Source organism: Hyperolius riggenbachi, chromosome 1, assembly GCF_040937935.1.
Source record: "Hyperolius riggenbachi isolate aHypRig1 chromosome 1, aHypRig1.pri, whole genome shotgun sequence".
NCBI classification, from domain to species: domain Eukaryota; kingdom Metazoa; phylum Chordata; class Amphibia; order Anura; family Hyperoliidae; genus Hyperolius; species Hyperolius riggenbachi.
Genome location: NC_090646.1, coordinates 157,492,492 through 157,513,840, shown reverse-complemented (window position 1 = coordinate 157,513,840; position 21,349 = coordinate 157,492,492). Strand labels below are relative to the sequence as shown.

The window sequence follows — 21,349 nt, the reverse complement described above, 5'->3', positions numbered from 1 at the left end:
AATACAAATTTGACTGGAAAATGTAAACTGCAGACATTCTTACACTGTTACACTGGAGGTGTGTTTAGCTTCTAAGGGTAGAAGGTTAATTTGCATATATTCAGCAGTGATGCACTGGGAGACATCTCAAGCTCACTCCAACCTGAATTATCACAAATTCTTTCTGTTTTAAGAAAGCAAACTATTGTTTTTCTTAACATCTTAGTAAGGGGGCTTTTAGGACCATTGTAGTCCCTTACACACTCCAATGAGTTCTGGGTCACCATAAGCTTGCTGGTTAGTCTGTACCTCTCGGTGTTAGAAGCCCTACTGCATAGAGCCAAATGAATCCATGCCATGCACTGATGAGGGTCAAACAATCCAAAACAGTCTGTATGCATGTTGGATTATTATGGCTCTGTACAAATTAACAAGCTGGCACATTATTATTATTATTATTATTTAGTATTTATATAACGCCGACATATTACGCAGCGCTGTACAGTGTATGTATATATATATATTGTCTTGTCACTAACTGTCCCTCAAAGGAGCTCACAATCTAATCCCTACCATTGCCATATGTCTATATTATGTAGTGTAAGTACTGTAGTCTAGGGCCAATTTTTAGGGGGAGCCAATTAACTTATCTGTATGTTTTTGGAATGTGGGAGGAAACCGGAGTGCCCGGAGAAAACCCACGCAGACACGGAGAGAACATACAAACTCTTTGCAGATAGTGCCCTGGCTGGGATTCGAACCAGGGACCCAGCGCTGCAAGGCGAGAGAGCTAACCACTACGCCACCGTGCGGCACATCATTGAATTCCAGCGGTTCTGGAGGTGTGTTTAGCATCTAAGGGTACCAATGGTTAATTTGCATATATTCAGCAGTGATGCACTGGGAAACATCTCAAGCTCACTCCAACCTGAATTATCGCAAATACCTTCTGTGTTAAGAAAGCAAACTTTTGTTTTTCTTACACTGTTAATGGTAGGGTTCTCAAAATTTGCACAGTTGGTCAAATTTCAAGGAGAATATTTCTGCCATTCTTGCACTGTTAATGGCACAAGCCTCAAACCTGCCATTCTTGCACTGTTAATGGCTCAAACCTGGTATAGTTGATCATTGGGTGACTGTGTTTCAATTTCAGAAAGGGGGTGGAGCTACAAATAGACAATCAGATTGGTTTCATTCCAATGCAAATTATTGTTGCCAAACACCGCAAGGCTCACAAACTTGGTAATTGAGTAATTGATTAATTGTGTGGTAGGGTTAGGAAAGTGGGCACAGCCAACACCAGCCAAATACATAAGCGGGCAACGCAGGGTCATAAGTGGGCGGAGACAAATACAAATTTTACTGGGAAAATGTAAACAGCAGCCATTCTTACACTGTTAATGGTAGGGTTCTCAAACTTTGCACAGTTGGTTACTGGGTGACTGGGATTAATATTCATAAAAGTGGGTGGAGCCTACAAAAAACAACCAAAAATTACCTATTGATTTTTCAGGGGAATATTTCATTGCTGCCATTCTTGCACTGTTAATGGCACAAGACTCAAACCTGGTACAGTTGATCATTGCGTGACTGGGGTTTAAATTTATATAAGGGGGTGGAGCCCCAAACAGCCAATCTGATTTGTTTCATTTTAATGCAGGTTATTGATGCCAAAGACCGCAAAGCTCACAAACTTGGTCATTGAGTAATTGTGTGTTAGGGTTAGGAAAAGTGGGCGCAGCCAACACCAGCCAAATACATAATCGGGCAATGCCGGGTCATCAGTAGGTGGAGACAAGTACAAATTTCACTGAGAAAATGTAAACTGCAGCAATTCTTACACTATTAATGGTAGGGTTCTCAAACTTTGCACAGTTGGTCACTGGGTGACTGAGATTAATATTCAGAAAAGTGGGTGGAGCCTACAAAAGCCAATCAAAATCCACCTATTAATCTTTAAGGGGAATATTTAGTTGATGCCATTCTTGCACTGTTAATCACCTGTACCTGGTACAGTAGGCCATTGGGTGATTGGGGTTTAAATTCAGAAAAGGGGTGGAGCCACAGCCAATCAGATTAATTTTATTTCAATGCAAATTATTGATGCCAAAGACCACAAAGCTCACAAACTTGGTCATTAAGTAATTTTGTGTTAGGGTTAGAAAAAGTGGGCGGAGCCAACCCCAGCCAAATACATACCTGGGCAATGCCAAGTCATCAGTGGGCGGAGACAAACACAAATTTCACTGGGAAAATGTAAACTGCAGCCATTCTTACACTATTAATTGTAGGGTTCTAAAACTTTGCACAGTTGGTCACTGGGTGACTGGGATTAATATTCAGAAAAGTGGGTGGAGCCTACAAAAAACAATCGCAATTCACCTATTGATTTTCAAGGCAAATATTTAATTGCTGCCATTTTTGCACTGTTAATGGCACAAGCCTCAAACCTGGTACAGTTGATCATTGGGTGACTGGGGTTAAATATTTAGAAAAGGGGTGGGGCCACAAACAGCGAATCAGATGTGTTTAATTTCAGTGAAAATTATTCATGCCAAAGACACAAATCGCACAAACTTGGTCATTGACTATTGACAATTGTGTGTTAGTGTTAGAAAAAGTGGCCACAGCCAACAGCAGCCAAATACATACACGGGAAACATTAGGACATCAGTGGGTGGAGGAAAATACAAATTTCACTGCTAGAATGTAAACTGAAATTTGGCACACACATAGCACATTACTTGGAATAAAGTATAGGATACTTTTTATTCCCATAACCAAAAAGGGGGCGGAGACAAATACAAATTTCACTGGGAAATGTAAACTGCAGCCATTCTTACATTGTTACACTGGAGGTGTGTTTAGCTTCTAATAGCACAATGGTTAATTTGCATATATTCAGCAGTGATGCCCTGAGAGACATCTCAAGCTCACTCCAACCTGAATTATCGCAAATTCTTTCTGTTTTAAGAAAGCAAACTTTTGTTTTTCTTAACATCTTCGTAAGGGGACTTTTAGGACCATTGTAGTCCCTTACACACTCCAATGAGTTCTGGGTCACCATTATGGCTCTGTACAAATTAACAAACTGACACATCATTGCATTCTAGCAGTTCTGGAAGTGTGTTTTGCTTTTAAGGATAACAATGGATAATTTGCATATATTCAACAGTGATGCACTGGGCGACATTTTAAGCTCACTCCAACCTGAAATATCGCAAATTCTTTCTGTTTTAAGAAAGCAAACTTTTGTTGTTCTTACACTGTCAATGGCGGGGTTCTTAAACTTTGCACAGTTGGTCACTGGGTGACTGGGATTAATATTCAGAAAAGTGGGTGGAGCCTACAAAAGCTAATCAACATTCACCTATTGATTTTCAAAGGAGTGGAGCCACAGCCAATTAGATTTATTTCATTTCAATGTCAATTATTGATGCCAAAGACCGCAAAGCTCACAAACTAGGTCATCCTTGAGTAATTGTGTGTTTGGATTAGAAAAAGTGGGCAGATCTAACACTAGCCAATTACATACCCGGGCAACGCCGGGCGACCAGCTAGTATATATATATATATATATATATACATATATACATATATACCGTATATACTCGCATATAAGCCGACCCCCCAACTTTTCCCTGAAAAAAACAGGGGAAAATGATTGACCCCCATATAAGCCGGGGGTAGGAAATGCTGGATTGGTGCAGCCCCCAGTGTGTCCCAGTATAGCTAGTATAGTGCCCAGTATAGGTAGGTAGTGTCCAGTATAGCTAGTATAGTGCCCAGTATAGCTAGTAAACTGCCCAGTATAGCCAGTATAGTGCCCAGTATAGCCAGTATAGTGCCCAGTATGGGTAGGTAGTGCCTCAGTTTAGCTAGTATAGTGCCCCAGTATGGCTAGTAAAGTGCCCAGTTTAGCCAGTATAGTGCCCAGTTTAGTTAGTATAGTGCCCAGTTTAGCCAGTATAGTGCCCAGTTTAGCTAGTATAGTGCCCAGTTTAGCTGGTATAGTGCCCAGTTTAGCCAGTATAGTGCCCAGTTTAGCTAGTATAGTGCCCCGGTATGGCTAGTAAAGTGCCCAGTTTAGCCAGTATAGTGCCCAGTTTAGCCAGTATAGTGCCCAGATTAGCCAGTATAGTGCCCAGATTAGCCAGTATAGTGCCCAGTTTAGCCAGTATAGTGCCCAGTTTAGCTAGTATAGTGCCCCAGTATGGCTAGTAAAGTGCCCAGTATAGTGCCCAGTTTAGCCAATATAGTGCCCAGTTTAGCTAGTATAGTGCCCAGTTTAGCTAGTATAGTGCCCCAGTATGGCTAGTAAAGTGCCCAGTTTAGCCAGTATAGTGCCCAGTTTAGCCAGTATAGTGCCCAGTTTAGCTAGTATAGTGCCCAGATTAGCCAGTATAGTGCCCAGATTAGCCAGTATAGTGCCCAGATTAGCCAGTATAGTGCCCAGTTTAGCCAGTATAGTGCCCAGTTTAGCTAGTATAGTGCCCCAGTATGGCTAGTAAAGTGCCCAGTATAGTGCCCAGTTTAGCCAGTATAGTGCCCAGTTTAGCTAGTATAGTGCCCAGTTTAGCTAGTATAGTGCCCCAGTATGACTAGTAAAGTGCCCAGTTTAGCCAGTATAGTGCCCAGTTTAGCCAGTATAGTGCCCAGTTTAGCTAGTATAGTGCCCCAGTATGGCTAGTAAAGTGCCCAGTTTAGCCATTATAGTGACCAGTTTAGCCAGTATAGTGCCCAGTTTAGCTATAGTGCCCAGTTTAGCCAGTATAGTGCCCAGTTTAGCCAGTATAGTGCCCAGCATAGGTAGGTAGTGCTCCCCCCCAGCTCCCCGCTCCCCCTGCGGCCGCCGCTGCTATTACCTGCTTAGGCAGCAGCCGCTTCCTAATCCGCGTTCCCCTTCTGAAACTTTCTCAGAGTGTATCACAGCAGCGCGCCCGGCGATGCTGCTGTGACGATGCAGGGGGCAGGAAAGAGCGCGGCTCCCTATAGCGGCGATCTGTATCGCCGTTACCAAGGGAACCGCTCTTTCCTGCTCCCTGCATCGTCACAGCAGCAGCGCCGGGCGCGCTGCTGTGATACACTCTGAGAAAGTTTCAGAAGGGGAACGCGGATCAGGAAGCGGCCGCTGCCTAAGCAGGTAATAGCAGTGGCGGCCACGGGGGGAGCGGGGAGGGGGGGAGCGGGGCGCGTACCACCCACCACCCACCACTAGACCACCAGGGAAGACTCGCATACAAGCCGACCCCCCAACTTTTGACCCCTTTTTGGGGGTCAAAAATTCGGCTTGTATGCGAGTATATACGGTATATATATATATATATATTGCTGTACATGGGAGACCCGCACTCCCAGTGAGCCTATGCTATTCTGTCCCTAGGCACTCTGGGAAACCAGGTGTTGTTCCACTCCCTGCTCACTTCACTGAGAAAACATTCCACAGTGAGGTACCTTGTCAACATTGAAGATGCTGCCAGAATGTAATTTAGAGTGAGGAATGATTTTACAATGGGTAAACATTGGTTAAATAATTTATAACTGAACTGTGAGAAAACGCGGAAAAGCCGCCGCATGTGCCAAGAGCAAGGCGGCTGACTCCGCATCCAACGCGGCGGTTTGCACGCATAGACACGCGTCTGGTAGTATGGTGGAATGCGGAAAAGCCGCCGCATGTCCTGACAGCAAAGCAGCTGTTTCCGCGTCCAACGTGCCGGTTTGCATGCAGCAGCGTGTGCTTGGTGTGGCTGGGTCTGTTAGTGCACATAGGCAGTTGGAGAGCTACGCGCGCGCGGGCCTGATCTCAGGACCATTATACCAGCAGGGGAAGTGTCAGCTGATCAGGAAGATCAGCTGATTCCTGCAGGACTCATGATTGGCTGAATGGCTCGGGGCGGGGCGGCAGAGTCCAGCAACTATATATTCTGCTGCTTGTCAGTTGCTGGTTGTCTGCCATTGCTAACACTTACGTGAAGGCACTCAGATCATAGTCAGATCCTTACAGTGTGTTTGAACTAGGTGGACCTGCAAATTCACACTTAGCCAGATTCTGTTGATAGCTTAAAGTATTAATTGAATTGTATTATTTGTTAGACCAGTTCCAGGGTGTTGAGATCAAGGCCCTCACACCCCAGACTAGGAATACTGTGTATCTTCTGTGTATTCTCTAGCATAGTTACAGGGTGTTGATGATCACGGAACTCACACCCAAGACTAGGGAACTGTATTGTCTTTGTGTTATATTCCAGACTAGTTCCAGGGTGTTGATGATCACCGAACTCACACCCAAGACTAGGGAATTGTATTATCATTTATGTTATACTCCAGACTAGTTCCAGGGTGTTGATGATCACGGAACTCACACCCAAGACTAGGGAATTGTATTATCATTTATGTTATGCTCCAGACTAGTTCCAGGGTGTTGTGACTACGGACCTCACACCCCAGACTAGGATTGTGCTATTACTGTGTTACGTTAGCTCAGTTCAGGGCAAAACCTTACATATTAGCAGCAGGGTTTCCTGCAACCCAGCCTTGGTCCCTCGCTCAGGGGTCCACAGGCTACAGGAATATCACCCACCGTCAGGGGTGAATTCCTCAGGAGTATAGGCCGCCAGCTCCTCTGGTGGTCTTTACTCAGAGTTGTTACTGTTGCACCAAACACTTACACTCTCTCTGGTGTCTAGAGGTTAGACATATCTGATTATTGACGATTCCGCAGAACCTCAATAATTGGGTATATCTGTATTCTTGGGGATACTGCGGATCGCCAAGGATCAGATTTTTTTCTCTCTGGTTGCTGACACCGATCGTTACATGAACATTTTTAAAAGTAAAAAAATGTCATTCATTCAGTCGTATTCCTTAAAGTGTTTAACTTTACAGATGCTCATGTAAAAAAATCACATTAACATACATTGGTTCTGTTATGTACAAGTCTGTTAATTAAAAAATGATTTTCCATTACAGCTTGCAGCCAATAATAAAACAAGACAAAGTCATATTTCTCTTTGAAGTGAACTCCTTGGAAAAATACGCCATAAACATGTATCAGTATTCAAAATCAGCTTTCCAATTTGATTTGCAAACAGTCATCGACTTCAGAAATCAACTGCATGCACAAACAGCAGTATATTTTTTTAACTGGAATCTGAATACTTTGGTACAAACTGTACTGTATTTCCTCTTCCAACATGTGATTCAGGTGCACAAATCAGGACTTAAAAGGTACACAGACAGCAGTATGGACATTCCCAACCTGTCAGATTGTGTTGAAGTATTGATAGAGAAGGTAGGGAAGGGTTGGATGTTTGTGTCTGCAGAATCAAGTCTGTAATAATGTAACATTAATCCCAGAAATGTGTGGTGGTGTACTGAATGGATTCCTTGTTTTTCTGCACAGATGGAATTTTACCTTAACCTCCCTAGCGTTATGATTATTTCCAGATTTAGGGTCTAAAAGCCGTGCAATTTTTTACAAGCTTTTAAACTCTAAAAATAAAAATACCACAGAGATATCTGCAGCAGCTCCTGTGTATAACTCACTCAGGCACGGGATTTCTGCTATGAGCTGCAGATTTCTGTAATGAGCCTGACTCACGATTACTGCTAAAGAGGTTAAAAAATCATAGAATGTTTTATTTGGGGTCTGTTTGAAAGCTAGAATTTTGCAGGTAGACATATTTATATCTGTAGTAAATTCAAGATCAGAAATTGTTCTATCAATGTTGTTAATTTTGGAATGATAATATGGTGTAAGGGTAAAAAAGCTGGGCACTAAGAGAAAGGTAACTATAGTTTCAAACCTGTGGCCTGCAACCGCACATCCATCTCTCTGCATCGCTTGCTGTTTTTGTAGCAGATTCTATTGATTGCCACTAGAGGGTACTGTTTGGCGACTGGACTTTTCATTCAGCATAACAGAGGGCCTGTTTCCCAGCAAAGCTGTCTGGTTATACTTTGCAGCAGCTGCAGCACAAGGATGTGAGCTCAGGGGAAACAGACAGACCCTTACAAAAATGACCATCTTTAATGCAGATTGTCATTTTAACAAATATGGTGATCTTCAGATCTACAGAAAAGTGCTTATTTATGCAGTAGTAATAGCACTGGCAATCTCAAAGCTCCCAACTGTCCCTTTTTCGGAGGGACAGTCCCTCTTTGGGAGCCCTGTCCCTCTGTCCCTCTTTCCTCCTCATTTGTCCCTCTTTCAGGACTTTGTCCCTCTTTCTATGTAAATATATCTATTTCTCTACTAAAAATGGTGTTTGATTGACTCTAAACTTTATTCCCATCCTTTAAATTGATGTATTTCTAATTTTTAAATGTTAATATGAAGGAAAATGATCCAGGATAGAAAGAACCAGTGTGGTTTAAATTATAAAACATCATATTTTTCTTATGAATTCTTTATGGTATGCGTGATTAGGAGTATGGTGGGGGTGTGATCAGGGGTGTGGCAGGGGTGTGGCTTAATTGTCCCTCTTTCTCATCTCAAAAAGTTGGGAGGTATGCAATCTGCAGATTACCACCATTATGACGAGGCCCCCATTATGAGTTGTAGGATATTGCATACATATGCCTGAGTGTGTGACACAACTGTGCAATAAAGGTGCATGAATAGTGTGCTCTGCCTCTGACACGGGAGACCAGGGTTAGAATCTCAGCTCTTCTTGTTTGGCAAGCCAGCACCTATTCAGTGAGGAGACCTTGGGCAAGACTACCTAACACTGCTACTAACACTGCTACTGCCTAGAGAGGTCACCCTAGTGCCTGCAGCTCTGGTGCTTTGAGTCCGCCAGGAGAAAAGCATGATATAAATGTTCTGTGTCTTGTCTACATGTTGGAAGACTCAGCACATTCAGAAATAATACTTTTAATAATACTTTCTCTACAGTACTAACATTCATAATTTCAATAAATATCTGCATAGTTTCAGCATGCAGAATATGTAGCTGCTCTGCTGATAATTCTCTCTTTCCCATGATGGTAATCACAGGATCAATTAAGAATTCATTAATTAGCAACTTACCACTCAAAGTCTTATACATTTTTTTTCTTAATATGTTTTGCTTTTGTGGTCATTTCCATCAGTTCTCATTCCAATCTGATGCATTGAGTCTGTCTATTTAGAACTTAATGGAATTTAGAATACCAGGTCTGTCTGTTTAGCCAGTGCTTCTTTAAGGACTTGCTAGGGCATATTCATAGCTCTTCAAATGCCTATTCATCTTAACCTCTGTTCTCTTTTCTCCTTCACATTTCCACAACATGAATGTCTTCTCCATCATATCTTGTCTTCAAAACATCTCTCAAAGGTATGTAAGTTCTAATTTTACTATGGATTCTTCTAGCAAGCAATCCAGACTTCTACATCCCTTTCTACCTACTAACTGGTTAGATCTTCATGCATTCAAGAAATTCAAATTGATTTCCTCCAAAAGGAGAATTCAAAAGCATCACTTTTTTTTCCAACACATTAGCTCTAGTCTAGCTCACACAGCTGTATGCTCTAAAAAAAACCCATAGCCATATCTTGATCTTTGTCGGTTAAGTGGTGTCCCTTCTTTTTGGCATCTAATCTAAATTTGTAATACATCATTTGTAATAATTTTCTTGAATTGGACCAATGTATTTTTTTTCTCGAGTTAGACCAATCATGTCTTCTGTTGAGAGGTAAATGCACCACTACCTCCAATTTTAAACAGTTCTTAGCATATTTTATCCTGTTTTGGTGTCTTTGTTTCCCATCCTATTCCTGCATTCTCCAAGAACAATAAACTGTTACCATGTCAATGTCTTCCCCATCTTTGCAGAGATATAATAGGGATCAGTATATATATGTGACAGCGCTCCTCTTCAGAACCTGCAAACAGAACACAGATAGAAATGGCACATAGTGCATTACTGTTTTTTCAGATCATGAAACACATGCGCCCAGAAACGTGCAAAAAGTGATAACACTGTGCTCCACTCGTAATGGACAACAACCCCCTCACACCAGCAGCTCACCAGATGGACGCCACCTCACAATCCAGGTGGGTCTAGCGCTGAGCCTTAGAGCGGCCAACTTCAAATACCAGCCTCCGCAATGCGTGTATCCACAGTAGGATCAAATCCTCTTTAATGTACAGTTCCACTTGTAAAATACATAAAAACATACATAGCGTGATACAGTTCAGATAGTCAGCAAAGCCTGCGCAGTGTCAGCGCACTCACGTGGTTTATGAAGATAACAGGCATTTCGGGCCTCATAGCCCAACAGTATCTAGCTGCTTATAGCGGTGCCGGCGTCCCGATCCTCCGCTCCCTGTAGCTGCTACTTCCTTGGTGTGCGCGCCTCTTCCTTGCTGCCCAGTGACGTCAGTGCTCCTGGTCACGCCCTGGGCTATGAGGCCCGAAATGCCTGTTATCTTCATAAACCACGTGAGTGCGCTGACACTGCGCAGGCTTTGCTGACTATCTGAACTGTATCACGCTATGTATGTTTTTATGTATTTTACAAGTGGAACTGTACATTAAAGAGGATTTGATCCTACTGTGGATACACGCATTGCGGAGGCTGTTATTTGAAGTTGGCCGCTCTAAGGCTCAGCGCTAGACCCACCTGGATTGTGAGGTGGCGTCCATCTGGTGAGCTGCTGGTGTGAGGGGGTTGTTGTCCATTACGAGTGGAGCACAGTGTTATCACTTTTTGCACGTTTCTGGGCGCATGTGTTTCATGATCTGAAAAAACAGTAATGCACTATGTGCCATTTCTATCTGTGTTCTGTTTGCAGGTTCTGAAGAGGAGCGCTGTCACATATATATACTGATTCACATTGAGGCTTTGTGGTAGCGAACACTCAGGGAAAAGACTTTCCAATTACTCATTTATTTACCTATGTATTGAATTAAGAGATTTAACGAGCATATATATCATCACTGTGGTATACATATTGTCTGCCAACTGTGGCTGGCGCAGTTTGTGTTTTAAGGAGATATAATAGGGAAGTTGATATTTTTGTTTGTTTTCGATTTTGTAGATCCAGCCACCTTTTGCACTTTTTGAACGTCAACCAGCAAATTGTATAATTCTTCACAGCTTTTGACCTTTTTTCTTAAATCCCCATAAATAGACACTTTAATCATTCCTCCATATCAACCACCATAGTGGTGTCATCAGCATATCTGAGGTTGTCAATACCTATTCTGTGCAATGAACGAAGAGAGGAGATTTGGCACTGCTGAATTCTGCCTTTAATCCAGGGTGTAGCATAACACAATTCCATACATGACAATATATTGTGACATAGCAGTGCTTGGAAAAGCAGTGCAGTAGTGGTGGGTGCTGGGCACAAGTAGCCTTACGGCTGTTTCACGCTAGGATGCGCTTCTACAGATGCTGCCTCCGTAGAAGCGCAACCTAGCGTGAAACAGCCGTAAGGCTACTTGTGCCCAGCACCACTACTGCACTGCTTTTCCAAGCACTGCTTTGTCACAATACTGTATATTGTCATGTATTGAATTGTGTTATGCTGCACCCTGGATTAAAGGCAGAAGTCAGCAGTGCCAAATCTCATCTCTTCTTTTATTGCACAGCATTGGATTGGTTATATCAGAGCACGCTTGCTGCACCAGAGTGATTAGAGTGTGTGCATCCTGCCATGGCTGATAGCTGCTTACTGTAGTGCCGACTCTTTGCTTTCTACACTGTTGAATAATACTTATTCTAGCAACTTTAATATCAGCATATGATTCATCTAAACCAGGATTATGCATATACATTAAGCATGATGACAATACACAGCTTTGTCACACTCCCCTCCAAATCCTGAACCAGTTATTTCATACTCTGTCCTAACTGTAATCTAACTAATATTTTAGTTTGCATGGAGATTCCTCAAACCAAATGTTATTTTATCTTCTGTCTTAACCTTAGAAGAAAATCTCCTTATATACATCAACTGCACGCAATGGACAATTGATGGAACAAGACAAATAACAACTTGTCTGAATGGATCCTATGTTTCACATAGCATCTGTTAACATTTCCATTGGTCCACTGTGGTCCATTCTATGAAACCGACCAATTTTATGCTGAGTTGGAACCTAGTTTTAGAAGGCCGCATGTTGGATACACTGGCAAACTTTGTTGTTGTGTGCTTATTGATGCGCAGTAAAGATAAGATTATAGGACATACGGAAAAATGTAAACAAAATTTATATTTTGACCCAGCCGTGCTTGGTGAAAATAAATTATTCTGATTCTGATTAAATTAAAAAATGACTTGTGCAGGACCATTTCATGTGTACAGCAAATTTTTACAAAAGTGGATTTTCCCTTTATCTTTGCCTCTCTTTATCTTCTTTAGAAAATTGTCCCTTTAACATTAACACAGTAAGACAAATTAGTATGTGAAAGCATCTATGCAATAGCGATCATTCTCTATCACGTTTGGAACATTCAATCAAATCAAGATGATGGTCTTCCAGAAATCTCCTGTTTCCTCAAGGATCAATAATATTCAGACTGTTTCAAAGGTAAAATCAATCATGACAAAGAATGTGAATAATGGAAATTTTTTAATCCATTGCTGTCAGGTTAAAGAGACTCTGAAGAGAGTTAGCTAGCCATTGATTATAGTAAAGGACCTTACATAGAGCTAAACCCCTGCTATCCCACGGCAAAATGAGGGGTCTTTACCCCGTAAATCCACGTAAATCCCCTCCGTGGTGCCCGGGGAGTGCTTCCTGAAGAGGCAGAGAGAATGGCTGTAGCCGTCAATTCCGGCTGATTGCCGCCTCTCCCCGCCCCTCTCACTCTTCCTTCACAGAGAGGGGCAGGGGAGAGGCGGAGATCCGTGCGGCGATTGACGGGAATGGAGGCAGAGCTGCAGTTCATAGCTCTGCCTTCATCAGCAGCAAAATCCACGTCCAAGAAAGTCGTGGATTTTGCAGGACGTATTTGGTGGGTAAAAAACCCTCGTTTTGCCGTGGGATAGCGGCGGTTTAGCTCTATGTAAGGTCCTTTACTATAATCAATGGCTAGCTAACTCGCTTCAGTGCCTCTTTAAAGTAGAATTTCATGTAATAAAGTATTCCTAAATCATATCAGTTATTGCAATTTATTTTCAAAAACATTATTCCTCACCTTATGCCTCAGTTTAAAGGACCCATCAAAAATAATTTCTAGACTTCTTGTTGTACTAATGAAGGTAAACAAATTCTCTCAGGCCAGGTCTACTGTCCCAAGGTGACTCTATTATCTTTTTTAGTCTATTACTGGCAGGTTAAAGCATTTTGTGCATTAAATAAAGTATCCCCAAGTTATCAGTTATTGCAATCCATTAAAAAAAAATCATCTTCTTATGCCTTAGTTTAAAGCAGAGATCCCCAACCTGTGGTCCGCGGCCCACTGGTGGTCCGCAGGATGTTTTCAGTTGGGCCGCGGGACTGTCCTCTTGTCTGCCCCCGCCGCCCCGCCCCCTCCGCGGCCGCCGCTGCTGTTACCTTTGGCGGCCGCGTGGTCTCTTATATTCCCCTTTTCTCTCTTCCCAGCATGAGTCACAACAGCGCGCCCTGCGGCTGCTGTGATAGAGAGGGAGGAAGCAGGAGAGAAAGAGCGGCCTCCTGTAGCGGCGCGCCGTTACTATGGGAACCGCTCTCTCCCTGCTTCCTCCCTCTCTATCACAGCAGCTGCAGGGCGCGCTGTTGTGACTCACACGCTGGGAAGAGAGAGAGAGGGGAATATGAGAGACCTCCGGCCAAGGTAACTGCAGCGGCGGCCACGGGGGGGGAGGGGGGGGGGGGGTTTGGACGGGACGGGAGGTGGGGTCTGCTAAACTGGGGCACTATACTAGGGCACTATACTTGCTATACTGGGGCACTATACTTGCTATACTGGGGCACTATACTTGCTATACTGGGGCACTATACTAGGGCACTATACTTGCTATACTGGGGCACTATACTAGCTAAACTGGGGCACTATACTAGGGCACTAAACTTGCTATACTAGGACACTATACTTGCTATACTGGGCACTATACTAGGCGTAGTGGGCACTATACTGGGGCGCTATACTGGGGCACTATACTAGCTATACTGGGGCATACTAGCTATACTGGGGCACTATACTAGCTATACTGGGGCATACTAGCTATAGTGAGGCACTATACTTGCTATACTGGGGCACTATACTGGGGCACTATACTAGCTATACTGGGGCACTATACTATCTATACTGGGGCACTATACTAGCTATACTGGGGCACTATACTAGCTATACTGGGGTATACTAACTATACTGGGGCATACTAACTATACTGGGGCATACTAGCTATACTGGGCACTTTACTAGCTATACTGGGGCACTACCTACCCATACTGGGCACTATACTAGCTATACTGGGGCACTACCTACCTATACTGGGCACTATACTAGTTACACTGGGCACTATATTAGCTTTACTGGGCACTATACTAGCTATACTGGGGTAACTGTACTAGCCATACTGGGGCAACTAAACTCCCTATACTGGGGCAACTATGCTAGTTTCCCCCCCCCCCCCCGTAACCCGCTGTGCACGACACTGTCCACTAGGACGCTAAGCCACGCCCCCCCCCCCCCCCCCGTGGGCCCCGGAGAAAAATTTGGTCAGAAAGTGGTCCCGGGCCGGAAAAGGTTGGGGACCCCTGGTTTAAAGGACACATTCAAAATAATTTCTGGACTCCTTCTTGTACTAATGAACGTAAACAAATGTTCCCAGGCAGGATCTGCTGCTCCCTAATCTTTGGATCTATCAGTCAGACTAGCTCTTTCTTTAATTATCACTCTGACTAATTTGTAGGCATTTTTCAGATTTTTGACTAGGGAGAGAGTCAGTACACTATTTAGAAATTTTAAAGCGCATGACTTTTAATTGCCACATAATAATAATAATAATACAAAAAATAGCTGCAAATTAACAAATATTATTCCTACTTAACTCCCAGTATAATACACTTTTTTTGGGAATTCTCATTTAAGCAGTAAAGCTGCATGCCCCCCCCCCCCCCCCCCCATAACCATTATACAGCATGGGTCTGATTAATTTTTGTTCAAGTGCTCTGAGTAGTGATGAGTGTAATTTGCTAATTACAATTACACGAAATCTCACGTACATTTTCCCAATTATGCCTATTCGTAATTATGACTTAATTGAATTGATTTTGTATAAGCATTCGTAATTACACATGAATTTACGTGTAATTTTTGCGTAATTTCGTGCCGACTATGGCGGTGAATAGCAAAGCTCTCATACATTCTATTGCTAGTGCTACCAAAACTGCTACATATGTTAAGGATAATAGTAGCTACAAGTCAAAAATAATAATCTTTCAAAAAGACTTAGTAGTTTTTGTGAAAAGCGTTTTTAAATATGAAACGAAAAATCGTTTTAAAACTGAAAAATTACTTTTAAAAAGCATTTTTCTTTGTATTTTTTAAATCAATTTTCTCACAAACTACAAGGTCTTTTGAGAAAAAATGTTTCTCCTTAACATTAAATTACGCGTAAATTCATGCATAATTACGAATCCTTACAATTACATAAAATTACATGAAATTAATTACACTTTTCCCTGAAATTTCACATTACGGTTATGATTTGTAAAGGCAAATTATGATGCGTAATTACGCATAGGCGTCCCTAGCGTCCCTGAGGGGAGGACCATTGCTTACCTACAGGGGACTTCTCCCCTAGCCCCCCCCTTCCCCCCGCACGGAGTGTGACATGAGTGTACGCAGCCACCAGAAGTTCAAAGACTCCACCTGTGGAGTATGGTCCCGACCGCTGCAATGCATGCTGCAATACAGGGAGATGTAGTCCATTGTTGTGAGCACAGAGATGTACTGAAATCTTTGGACTACATCTCCCAGCATACATCACAGCGGCCTGGCGTGCGCTCCACAGGCAGGATCTTTGTCTTTGAGGTAGAGCAGTATTTGCTGACTGGATTGATATGGATCAGTCTCAAGTTGGATCAATCAATTGGTTTGCAGAACCTTCCAACACAACTTACAAGCTTTCGTTGTGTCTCTGCTATAGTAAGTTGAACTGTCGTGTTTCAACAATCAAGATTATTTCCTCTGTTAGTTTACAATAGAAATAAGTAGTGTTGACAGTCATTATGTTAGCCTGCATTTCTTCCAGTGTGATATTACATTAATGTCTCCTATGTGCTATGTGACGTCTCTGTGTTAATGTCATCGGGTTTATTTAATTCGTGGCAGTGAAGAAACTAGCAGGAAATGTTATAGAGCAGGTTGTCATACGTGTCCTTTCCATAGATGCCAGGGCCAATTTCATTTCCTCCTCTGTCTGCACAGACACTCGGAACGTAAACTGTCATTTTCCTGAATATATATCTTAGCATATTTCACATGACTGAAGACTATATGTCCTGTTCAATAAGAAGATTGCTTCAGGGTAAGCTAGAATTAAAAAAATATATATAATAAAATAGGGAATATTTTCTGGAGTAGGACAGCGTATAAAGATAGAAAAGCAGAACATACCAAAATAAGGACAGCTGACAGAAATGTAAAATGTATTAAAACCACGGCATGTCCCTCCATTCTTCAATTATTGTTTTCCATAAATTATCTTGGTAGCTAAAGCCAGTATGTTTTCCTGTTTTGTACATGATTCCTATCTGCATATTCCACAGTGCAAACATTACAATTCAAGAATGCAAAATGCATCTGACATTTAATCCATAACAAAAAATGTTAAATAACTGTTTGGAATTAACTAATTTAAATAATGGTAAAATTGCTAGGCCCAGACAGTGTATGTAATTTTGCCAGTGTTTACACATCCAATGTAGTGTGTGTTGAGCACATAATGCAGGTTGTTTTTATAACATGCATTATGCTATTTGCATAATGTTTTATAGAAGTAATCTGCTTGTATACATGATGCAAGTTGCGCTATGTGCAATTCATGCTACATTAGTTGTAGTTGTATACTCCGGTAAAAATGCCATGTGCTGTCATTTAACGAATCCGCCCATTTTTTTCGCATATATTAACACATGTGCAGGTACACACACACACACACACACACACACACACACACACACACACACACACACACACAACACGAACTCAACACACACACAAGCATGCAAACACATAAAAACATACACCAATATACAGACACATGTTGAATATCATCCTTCAAATAACCTGGTTCAGCAAGTAAAATGGTATAGGATAACCTCTTTTATTCTAAGTGGGTGTTTGCAGTCAATGGGGTAATTCACAATACAAGTTATTCTTTGCCATTCAGTGGCATTTTAGAAACTCAAATGTTCTCAATTAAGCTAATTCAAGTCCTGAATGTTGGCTGGCTTTCTTCAAAACTTGGTGTAAGCATTTTGTTGGTTTCTGACCAGCGATCTGACCTCCATAGGACTCAATGGAATATACATGTTAGCGCCAATAAAATCACTAACAAACACCAGTCAATGCGTCTCACTGCCAGTCAGTGCCAGTCAATACCTACTAAAAACATCAGTGAGTACCTGGCAAATACATCAATTCCTGCAAAGCACCAGCGTGTGTCTGCTAAGAGTGCCAATCAGTGCCAAGCAACTATTTTCCTTCCTTAGTGGTTTAAGTATACATAAACCCAAAACAGGCAAATGTTGACTATGTCCTCATCCCACCCTTGTTATTATTCTGTCTTTTCTTCCTGATTATTTAGTGGTACATGTCACTATCTGTTTATATCCTTCTCTTTATACTTCTCACTGACCTTTTTAGTCTTACATAGGGCTGGCCTTAGGCCTAGGCATGTGGAGCTTGTACAGTTACACCGGGCTCCATGCATCCCTGGAGCTTGGTGGATGCCACCTCCTTAGCTGCACTCCATGGCTGCCTGCTATCTGTTACCCAACACTGCTTCTTCTCCTACACCCTCAAGACAAACAGGGCATTGCATATTTGGGATACACTTCACTTCCTGATGCAGTGCAACTCCTACCCACCCTGCTGCAATAATGTAAGTCAATCTTTATTCATTTATTTCAGAAGAAGAATGTAAGATGTGCAAAAGTTGTGTTGTCTTTAGCATGGCTGGTAGTACAAGTAGTTAATGCAACCTTCTGTTATCGGTAGGATGTCTAAGCTGTACTGAAAGATTAAAACCTTTTAGGCATTTAACTCTGGTGTTCCTCACAGGCATAGTTGCTTGCAATTATTTCATAGACGTTTCTTCACGTTTTTGATAATAAGTAATATTATAATATACTATGTAATATAAGTAATATTCTGCTTGACTAAAGTGCATAGAAAGCAAATACAAGCAAATACAAGCTTAAAGCCTTAGTTCAACCTCCCAGATTCTTAATTAAAGGTGAACAGATGACTATTATGCTATTTACAAGAATTTCAGTTCATTCTCCTTTGCTGCTGAGTTTGAAGATGAGTATTGGAAGGTGCGACAGGTTTTGAAGAGTCTCTAGATTCTGTATAGAGGGCAAAGCGGTTGGGTTGCGGTAAGGGTCTCAGCCAGTACTGTGAAATTAATGAAGATTTATCAGGCTGTTATGAGGGGAAATTATAGTTCAGCATTCTTGACCTTAAAGCAAAAATCCAAGGCTGTGCTGAGCACTCTGAGCAGGTTGCTGTCAAGGAGTCTCCTCAGGGCTATTCAATCCGGCAGCTATCTCAGCAGGATTATTCCATACACCAAACTTAAACAACTAAATTCCAGTTTCAACACCAGCTCCAATGCATCTTTGAGCAAGAAAACAAACAATGGGATCTGCTCGCTTGGCTTTCAAAAGAGAAAACTGATTTGATGTCTACTTCTCAGATCAGGGATGTGACCATCAGCCTGGGTTGGGAGTGGGGGATTACAGGGGCCAGGATGTGCCTATGTATATTGATTTGGGGTGGGCAGGCACGGAAATGTATACATTTTTTACTTGCCAGCGGCCAGGCAAGTTGTTGTAAAGTGCACACAGGAGTGCATAGGCAGAGCAGCATGGTGAAGTTTCTTTTCTTATTTTAGCTCTTGGGGAAGAGGGGAACATTTGTGGGGGTCTGATGTTCTTAGCATGGCAGAAGGGGGAGGGGGGGTAAGGCTGCAGCAAGGGGCAGACTTTTAAAAAGGTCTGGGGCAGGGGTGGAAATAGGCTGTGTAGCTGCAGCAGGGCAGTGGCCCATGCACTGCTTGCTGACGTTGGAATGCAATGCAAAACACAATGCAAGACACATCACTGGAAGTGGGAAGCGCCCACCACTGCACCGCTGCTTTCCTCTCAGTCTTCTTCACATCATGTGAAGTCATGTGATGTACAGAGAAACTCATACCAAGACAGACACAGAGGAGAGCTAGTATTTGCAGTGGGAGCAAAGCAGGGACATGTTTCTGAAAGTACTGCTGCTACTGCTGCTATACTGATCTGTGAGTCAATTAGAAGGTGGTGAAAGCCAAGGGAGCATGGAAGATACACCAACCTGGTGAATGAGAAAGGAAGATGTCCAGCACCCTCCCTGTTAGGATAATGTACTGATGAGGGCCAAAAGCCTGAAACAGGCTGTCTACATGTGGGGTTGATGTGGCTGTGTACTATTTAAAGCTATAGGCTTGCTATACACCAGCGGGTCTGGATGCTTTTCTGGCTTACAGGGGCAAAAAGGGATCATTTGCATATTCAGTAGGGGTGCATTATGGGTAACCACAAATTTTCACTTATAGCTGAATTATTGCAAATTTCCTTCTGTTTTAAGAAGGCAAATTTCACCAAGCATTGCTTTTTAGTAGGAGGGCTTTTCTGTCTCTTTTATCCCCCTATACATTCCTAGTGGTTTGGGTCACCCCAAGCTGCTTAGTTACTCTGTACTGGTCCAAGCCCTATCCCATACAGCCACATCATTTGCATATTCAGTAGTGGTGCATTGTGGGTTACCACAAATGTTCACTTAAATTTCCTTCTGTTTTAAGAAGGCAAATTTCACCAAGCATTGCTTTTTAGTAGGAGGGCTTTTCTGTCTCTTTTATCCCCCTATACATTCCTAGTGGTTTGGGTCACCCCAAGCTGCTTAGTTACTCTGTACTGGTCCAAGCCCTATCCCATACAGCCACATCAATCCTTGCCATGTAATGATGAGGGCCAAAAGCTTGAAACAGGCTGTCTAAATGTGGGGTTGGTGTGGCTGTGTAATATTTAAAGCTGTAGGCTTGCTATACTGGTAGCTTGACTTGCTTACAGGGGTGAAAAGGGATCATTTGCATATTCAGTAGTGGTGCATTGTGGGTTACCACAAATGTTCACTTATAGCTGAATTATTGCAAATCTCCTTCTGTTTTAAGAAGGCAAATTTCACCAAGCATTGCTTTTTAGTTGGAGGGCTTTTCAGTCTCTTTTATCCCCCTATACATTCCTAGTGGTGTGGGTCAGTGGTGCTCAACAGAGCTCGAATATTCGAGTAGCTCGAATATTCGAGCTCTTTTTCAGCTATTCGAGCTCGGTATTCGAGCTCCGAATAGCTGGAGATATTCGAATGGGCTATTCGAGTGAACTCGAATAGCACATTCACTATTCGCGCTATTCGAGCTAACAGCGCTATTCGAGCTCGAATACCGAGCTCGAATAGCGTCATAGCCCAGATTGATGTCCTCAGAGCCAATCAGAGGGCTCCCAGGCCCTCTGACGGCAGCCAATCACTGAGGGGGACCCTGGCCAGCCCCTACCCTATAAATAGCGGCCGCCATGTTCGGTTTTTCCGTCCTTGCCTGACTTTGTACAGAGAGAGATCTGCTCCTTTGTGCTTTGGCTTCGCAAGAGCTTTATTGTGGTCATTCACCTAGCGTTTTTGCTCACATACACCTCCTATATACACCTATATTGTTGTTAGTTAGATAGACATTGTATTTTAGTTAGTAGCTTGTGTGTCACTAGAGAGCCAGCTGCTGCAGGCAAGCTTACACAACTTTAGGCCTCAGGGCCTGCCTGTGTGGGCAGCTCAGCTGTTCTCTCCTGTCCTCTGTTAGTTTATTTCTTCTCATCTATACTAGTATTTCTGCTGTCCTTTACTAGTACTACTGAGTGATTGTATTTTGTATTGTAGTTATATAACTGTACTAGGACTAACTAGGACACTCACTGTCACTGTTTGTTCATAGCTCCTGCGTGTGACCGTGTGTGTGTGCGTGCACTGTCTGTAGTGTACACACACTCTATTTCCTTCTGATTACTGATTAATTATTGTAATTTCTAGTTGTACTTTCTGACTGTTACTACTTACTTACTGTACTAGGGACACTCACTCAGTCACTGTTCATAGGCTAGCTCCTGCGCGTGTGTGCGCGTGCATGCACTCACTGTCTGTAGT

General features: G+C 42.6%; 1 protein-coding gene across 1 annotated transcript in view; it reads right to left on the bottom strand.

Annotated features, from left to right (window-relative positions):
- The window catches only part of GLRA3 (glycine receptor alpha 3), a 279,839-nt gene that overhangs the window by 43,482 nt on the left and 215,008 nt on the right, over window positions 1-21,349 (bottom strand). The gene's annotated exons all lie outside the window — the stretch shown is intronic.